We start from the raw sequence: 7,165 nt of genomic DNA, 5'->3' as shown, positions 1-7,165 counted from the left end.
AGGTAAGGAAGCTCCAAGAGATTAAAATCACATGGATATTTTACTCTTCTTTTGCCCTCTGGGTGTCTGGTTTAATGAAGATACTCAAGTGTTGTGTCATCTGGGGATCTTTTTCCTGGTCCGTAGGCTCCAGGAGCACTATCCAAAGGCACTGGTGTCTGTGCTGCACACCCGGGGGAAACTCTCCAGCACTGGGGCAAGAAATAATCTCCCGATGGCCACCAGGAGAAGAGCCCAGATGTTCCACCACTGAGCTGCTTTGTTCCACAGACACTGTGTCAGCCCAGGGTGCTGCCCTGGCTCTGTGCCTGTCCCAGGGCTCTGCTCAGCATGCTTGAAAGTGGCTTTCCTTCATTTATTTTGATTTTTTTAAGAGATTCTCTCTGTTGAGGAGGGTCCTCAGTGTGGTCAGCCATCACCTCGTGTCCCTCATGCCACGGGAGGGTTGGGGCTGGGGCTGAGCCCAGGGACAGTCGGGGGGAGCCGCCGGTGTGGTGGGAGAGCTGAGGTGGGAAAGGCCGTGGAGGGAGGTGTCACCTCCTTTGGGAGGGAACGTTGGGGGCAAAACAACTTAAAAACCACCTGGCACAGCCTGGGGAGGGGCCTCCCCTTGGAAAGCACCAGGAGCAGCCACCACGATTTTCCCTTTCGTATTTCCAGCCCCGTGCATCGTCAGGTATTGGGCAGACTTTGTCTTCGGGGCAATTTGGGCTGTGTTGGGTGGAAGCAAATAAGTAACATAACTGAAATATTTTGGTAATGTTGGGGTGGGCGGCTCTGCCCGGGTGCCACAGGGAAGGAATCCCAGCCCTCTCCATTTCGGGACGTTCGCTCCAGTGGGGCTGAGGCTGAGGTTACCACAGCATTTTTCCCCTCTGGAGCTTGGAGGGCTGTGGGGGGTGGCTCTGGAGATGATGCTGCAGGGCAGAGCTGGCAGTGCCAGTGGAGCGTGTGGTTGGCACTGGGAAAAGCACAGGGATGTTTTCTTCCCATCTCATTCATCCTGGGGGTGCTCCAGCCTTGGCTGATGGGTGTTTGGGATGTTTGGCTCTTCCCACACCATTCCCATCCTCATGGCCATCTCACAGAATAATAGAATCACAGAATGTCCCAAGTTGGAAGGGACTCTCAAAGATCATCCAATCCAACTCCTAGACCTGCAAGGACACCCCAGCAATCCCATCCTGTCCCTGAGAGCGGTGCCCAAACGCTCCTGGAGCTCTGGCAGCCTCGGGGCCGTGCCCATTCCCTGGTGAGCCTGTCCAGTGCCCACCACCCTCTGGGGGAAGAGGCTTTCCCTGATGTCCAACCTAACCCTCCCCTGACACAATTTCATGCCATCTCCATCCCCATCCCCGTTTCCATCCCCATCCCCGTCCACCACACAATGGGAAAGGATTGAGCTTGACTGGGAGATGTGGAAGAGAGGAGGGAGAATGTGCAGTGCTGAAACCTGCGCTGGGGTTGTTCCTGAGAGAGGACAGAAGGTGCATCACTGCCTTCAGCTCCCCAAAAAGTTGCAAAAACCGAGGTAATTGTGTTCTCTGTCCAGTGAGGGACGGGTTGCAAAGCTTTGCAGCAGGGAAGGTGTTGGTTGGGAGAAATACTTGAAGACTAGCCCTTGTCTAGGGGAAGGTGTAGATATATATTTAACACCCTGGAGGCATTGAAAAGAAGTGCTGATGAGGCACTTGGGGACATGATTTGGCGATGGGCTTGGCAGTGCTGGGTTAACTGGGTTAACACTGGTAGGACTCAGTGGCCTCAGAGAGCTTTTCCAACCTAAACGACCCCATAATTCTATGATTCCAAGACTGGAGATGCCCACCACCAGAGGGTTTGGGGAAAAGGCTGGTGCAGAAATCTGCCAGGACTGGGAGAAGGCCGCAGATGTCCTGCAGTGGCAATTATTTGTCTAAAAAACCAGTGCCTGGGCGGGTGAGGAGCTGTGGCCAGGGCTCCTGGGGTTGGTGTCCAGCCTGCTGGGACTCTCCCCTTAATGCTCAGGGCTGGCAAAGGGCTGGAAGTGTTTTTCTTTCTGAGTATCCCTTAATTAGCTGAAAGGGAAGGCTGACAAGGACCCAACTGGGAAGGAAAAAGATCTCTGTGAGCCTGTGACCAGCCCAACATTTCGCCTCCATTTATTTTCCCTGACTTCTTTGTTTTCCCCTTTGAAAAAACGGTGTTTTTCTCTTTCATTTAACTGCTATTTATTTGCTGGTAAGTGGAAGGAATTCAGCTGGGATCAGCCTGGCTCCTGCCAGCAACTGGAGTTGGAAAGTTTCCGTGGGGGAGATGTAAGAGCAGAGCAGGGGGGTTGTTTTCCACCCGCCGCCGGTCCTCGCTCTGCGGGTCCCTGGGTCACAGCCAGCCAGGTTGCGTGGGTTCAAGTCTCCTTTTTTTGCTGGGATGTGGACAAGTGCCCATGGGAGCTGCGGTGGGAGGAGCGTGGAGCTGGGCCGCGGGGTTCCTTCTTCTCCTCGCTGTTAATGGGAAACAGAAGATGGCTCGGGAGAAATTTGGCAAAGAGGGAAACTTTTCTGTCTCTTCCAGCTTGGAAAAAAGCATCCTTTCTCACCCCCGTCTCACCGCAGAGGGAGGAGGGCTCCCAAACACAGCCTGGGAGGGGTTGGTGGGAGGGGGCAGAGGAGACAGAGAGTGCCCAGTGATTTCACTAGGATGGAGCAGCCTTGGACCACCAGCTCTGTTGTGGGAGGGGAGCCCAACCTGCCTCCCATTGGTGGCCAGGATCCATCCCATCTTCTCCCCGAGGCATCAAGGGTTTGGGATGCCCCAGGTGCTGGGGGTTTTTGGGATCCTGTGTGTCAGGTATGATGCCACCATGTAGATGGAGATGCAGTGGTGGACCAGTGCCAGGCACTGGCTCCTGTAGGGATGCATGTGGAGCCTGTGCCTGGCTGGGAGATGAACCCCTGACCTTGGCGTGAGGAGCTCTGTTGGCTTTGCCCCTCATCCTGGCCCATGAGCCAGCTCTGCTTCGCCATCTGCTCCGAGGCGTGTTGGCCGGCAGCCACAGTTCCGTGTCCTGGTGGATCACAGGGCTGGCTGAGCTGCTCCAGCCAGGAAAAGCCACAGCAGCCACTCACATGGGGCAGCTGACAGGGCAGGGATCGAGGTGCTCCCAGAGTCATGCTCCAACCCTTCAGGACTTTCAGGTGTGCCCCCAAAAGTGGCAGCGCTCACCTGGATCACAGCCTGGGAAATGGTGGCTCGCTCTGGCTGATCACGTATCCCAGCACTGCTGGCCCAGTCCTGGTGCTGCTTCTCGTGTCCTGGCAGGTGCCTTCCCCCTTCCATCCCTCCCTTCCCCCTTCCATCTCTCCTGCCCTTTTAGTGAGCAGGAGATGAAGCTTCAGGGCAAATTCCTGAGGCTCCACCAGCCCGGTCCCTCAGCTGCACTGTGTTCTCAGTTGTCTGTGGCTGCAGGAACTGGTTACCAGTTCTGCCAGTTACATAAGGTGGCCACGGTGGGGTTCAGAGGAGATGACACATTTTGGGGCTGGAGAAGCAGAAGGGGGTCTCACCTCACTGTTGGGGACGGGGGATGGCCGTGGCGGGGTGTGAGCGCTGCGCTGTTCCCAGGCTTTGTGACCTTGTACCAGTGACTGGGGGAGGTTAATCATAGTCAAAGCCCAGTGAAGTTTGGCCAGGTCATGGCTTTTCCAAAGGACGTGCAGCAGTCAGTGGCTGGGGCCACAGCTGACCCACAGTGTCCCACCAGAGTTAATCATTGCCATCAGCTTTGGGACCTGCCTGGCTTCAGCAGTGGGAACTGTTTCCCCAAAAACACAGGGTGAGGGGCTTGGAGGAAACCCCAATCCACCAGGATGTGTTGGACTGGGAGAGCGATGTCCCTTGACCTTGACCCTAAACCAAACTCTAACCCTGATCCAGACCCTAACCCAAACCCTAATCCCAACCCTGATATTGCCCCTGTCCCTGATCCCAAACCTTTGCTGTCCCTTCCATTTTATGAGGTGGATATTGTGTTTATTGCCCTGTTGGAAATGGGATGACCTGGAGCAGCCACTGGCAGCCACTCAGGACCGCCCCTCTCTCGCTGTCATCTGCACCTGGAGCTGGACAGAGGGGAAGGATCTGATCTGCTTTGGTCCCCCAGATCCTGGGGGCTGCTGGTCCAGCCTCGAGCTGCTGTGTTAGGAGATGTGGCTGCTACTTCTGGGAGAGTGTAAATCCCAAATCACTCCACGTTAAGCCCAGGAATCATGAAATTTGGATTCTGCCACTGTTGAGGGCAGGTTCTTCAAAGTGGAGCTGGGGGCTCTTGGTGGGTTCCCTACGGTGCTTTTCCCATCTTTCTACTTCAGGACTCCCATCCTTCAGTTGTATTTCAGGGGGACATGGAGGAGCATCGCAGCTGGGGAGAAAAATGTGTATTAAAGAAAGGGAAAGATGGACAAAATCAGGAGGTCTTGGCACTGTTTGTTTGGGAGAGCACCAGGATCCGGGGGGCAGCCGGACCCTGGGCTGATGCTGCACTCGCTGCTGGTGTCCTGATGCTGGAAGGAGGTTTTTATATATATATATATGTATATACACACATATATATATATAAATATATATATAAATACTTTCTTCTCCCTGTGGGTGTGTTTTGAAAAGGGGCTTGGGAACAATGAGGATTAACAAGCAGATAGAGAATTAAATGCAGGGTTTGAGTCTTCAAATGTGTGCACATTTCAGAGCGCGTGTTTGTGCCAAGATAAACTCCGTCAGGAATAAACATCGTTTTACATGAAAGGCTAATTACAGATTGGTGCTCCACGGGTGGGAGGAGGGAATTTTCACCAATTAAAATGGAACTTTTCTGTTTTTCCTAAAATTGCTGGAGGAAAACGCAGCCAGGGGCTGGCGAGGCGTTTGACAGCGCAGTCGAGGGGGGAGATGCTCGTCCCCAGGATTTGTTCCCCGCCCTCCCCCCAGTGCTAAAGAGTCTTTGCCAGTTCGTTTGGGCAGGAGCTGCAGGAGGGCACTGGTTTTGCCCAGCGGCAGCTGAACGCCAAGACAGCCCTGGGCTCTCACCCAGGGAGATGGAACATGGGGGAACATGGACCTACCCAACATCCCTTGGACTCACACAGCACCGGGAGAGCTTGGAGTAGCAAGATCCTCGGCCTCCTTGGGCATGTGGGTCATGGAAAACCGTCTGGATGGGACACAGCCCGTGTTGAGGAGCTGTTGTAGCTGCAGCTCCTGTTTGTTGGGTAACTTTAGTGTGTGGTAGGTGAATCATCCCTCAAAAATTGCAACCCAGAGGCGTCGCAGAGAAGAAAAACCTTCCTGGCCTGTGGAGTGGAGTGCTGGGAAGAAAACTCCCGCCTGGGCACATGGTGGGTTTCAGCTGCAGAGCACATGCTGCCTTGTTGCTTTTGGATGGATTTCACAAGAATTTGCATTTCTGGATCAGTTCTGGAGCCTCCGAGGCTGAGGCTGTGGATGGGGAGGATGTGATACAGCCCAGAAACCAGCTCTAATGCCATTTTGCTCTAGCCAGGGTCGAGTTTTATGGGTTTGGAATGAAATGGATGCAAAATGTGGCTGGGACTGAGTTTCTCCGGGATGTTGAGCGCAGGAACCCCAAGCAAACACTCTGTGCCTGCTGCTTGCCAAGCAAAACCACAGATTTGTCTCCATCTCTACTTAGTGTGGCCACAGGGCAGCTCATTTCGGGACTTTTCTCTCACATAAGCTGGGATCTGTCACTTAGTGGTTACAGGAGGTGGCCTGGGCATCGGCTCTTAAAAGTCCCCTGCATCCTTGGGAGTGAGGGGAGGCAGAGACACACGATCAGGAGAGGTGTGGTGGGGTTTTTAAAGCCAAGTGCATTCCCCACCTGCTCTGCTCCAGTGCTCTGTGCTCCTGAACCAGTTTAAATCAGTGGTTTAAAGCTCCCCTAGGGCAAAGACTGGATTGACACTTGCTGGGTCTGATCACTGGGAAGCTGTTGCCTTATCCATGGCCATGGGATCATGGCACAATGACAGGAGTGTCCACTTCTACAACATTCACATATTTCCTTGCCCTATGTCCTAATACCACCGTGAACAGGGTACTGAAAGGGTCTTTAGCCAGACCTGGCCTTGAATAATTCCCCTGAATAATTCTATTTATTTCAATTTTCAGGCTGTTGTGGAATTGTTTTCAAAAGAGGGGGGGGGGGTTGGGGGGGAGAAGTCAGCCAAACCTGATAAAGGAGGACTTTGTTCTGAAGCTTTAGGGTATGGTACCAAGCAGGGCTTGCTATACAATTAATGAGTTTAGCTGGCTTTGAGCTGCACATGATGCACAGTGGCTGCAGCCACAGTGCCCCACCACCACCAGCTCCCATCCAGAGAAGCCTGGCTGCTTCAGTTTGGTGCTCCCCTGCCTTGGTTTGGGGTTCCTCAGTATCAGTTTAGAGCTCCCCAGCCTTGGTTTGGGGTTCCTCAGCATCAGTTTGGGGCTCCTCAGTTTGGGGCTCCACAGCTTTAGTTTGGTTCTTCCCAGACTTGGTTTGGGGCTCCTCAGAACCAGTTTGGTGTTCCCCAGCTTCAGTTTGGTGCCCCACAGCTTTGGTTTGGGGCTCCTCAGCTTCAATTTGCAGCTCCTCAACCTCAGTTTGGTGCTCCCCAAGTTCAGTTTGGGGCTGCACAACTTTGGTTTGGGGCTCCTCATCTTCTGTTCGGTGCTCCCCATCTTTGGTTTCTGGCTCTCAATTTGGTGGTGTCCAGGTTCAGTTTGGTATTCCTCAGATTTTGTTTGGGGCTCCTCATCTTCAGTTTGGGGCTCCACAGCTTTGGGTCTGGGGCTTCTCAGCATCAGTTTGGGGCTCCACACCTTCATTTTGGGCCATTCTGATTCTCCTCAGCCTCAGTTTGATGCTTGCCAGATTCAGTTTGTGCTCTCCACCTTCAACTTCGTGCTCCCCAGGTTCGATTTGGGGTTCCCCAGCTTCAGTTTCAAACTCCTCAGCTCTGTTTTGCTGCTCTCCAGCTCAGTTTCCCATCCCGCCGTGCATCGTGGTGTCCTCCTCAGCTCTGGCTTTTGCATCTGCCTTTATTTAAGCCGTGACCGTCCGTCCCTGGGACTGGCTCGGCCTGCGGGGGGTGTTGAGCACATGGGGCTGAGCCGCTGGGAGCGGTTC

This window comes from Corvus brachyrhynchos, unplaced genomic scaffold (genome assembly GCF_000691975.1).
Source record: "Corvus brachyrhynchos isolate BGI_N302 unplaced genomic scaffold, ASM69197v1 scaffold346, whole genome shotgun sequence".
Classification (NCBI taxonomy): Eukaryota; Metazoa; Chordata; class Aves; order Passeriformes; family Corvidae; genus Corvus; species Corvus brachyrhynchos.
This window is presented reverse-complemented; position numbering follows the sequence as displayed.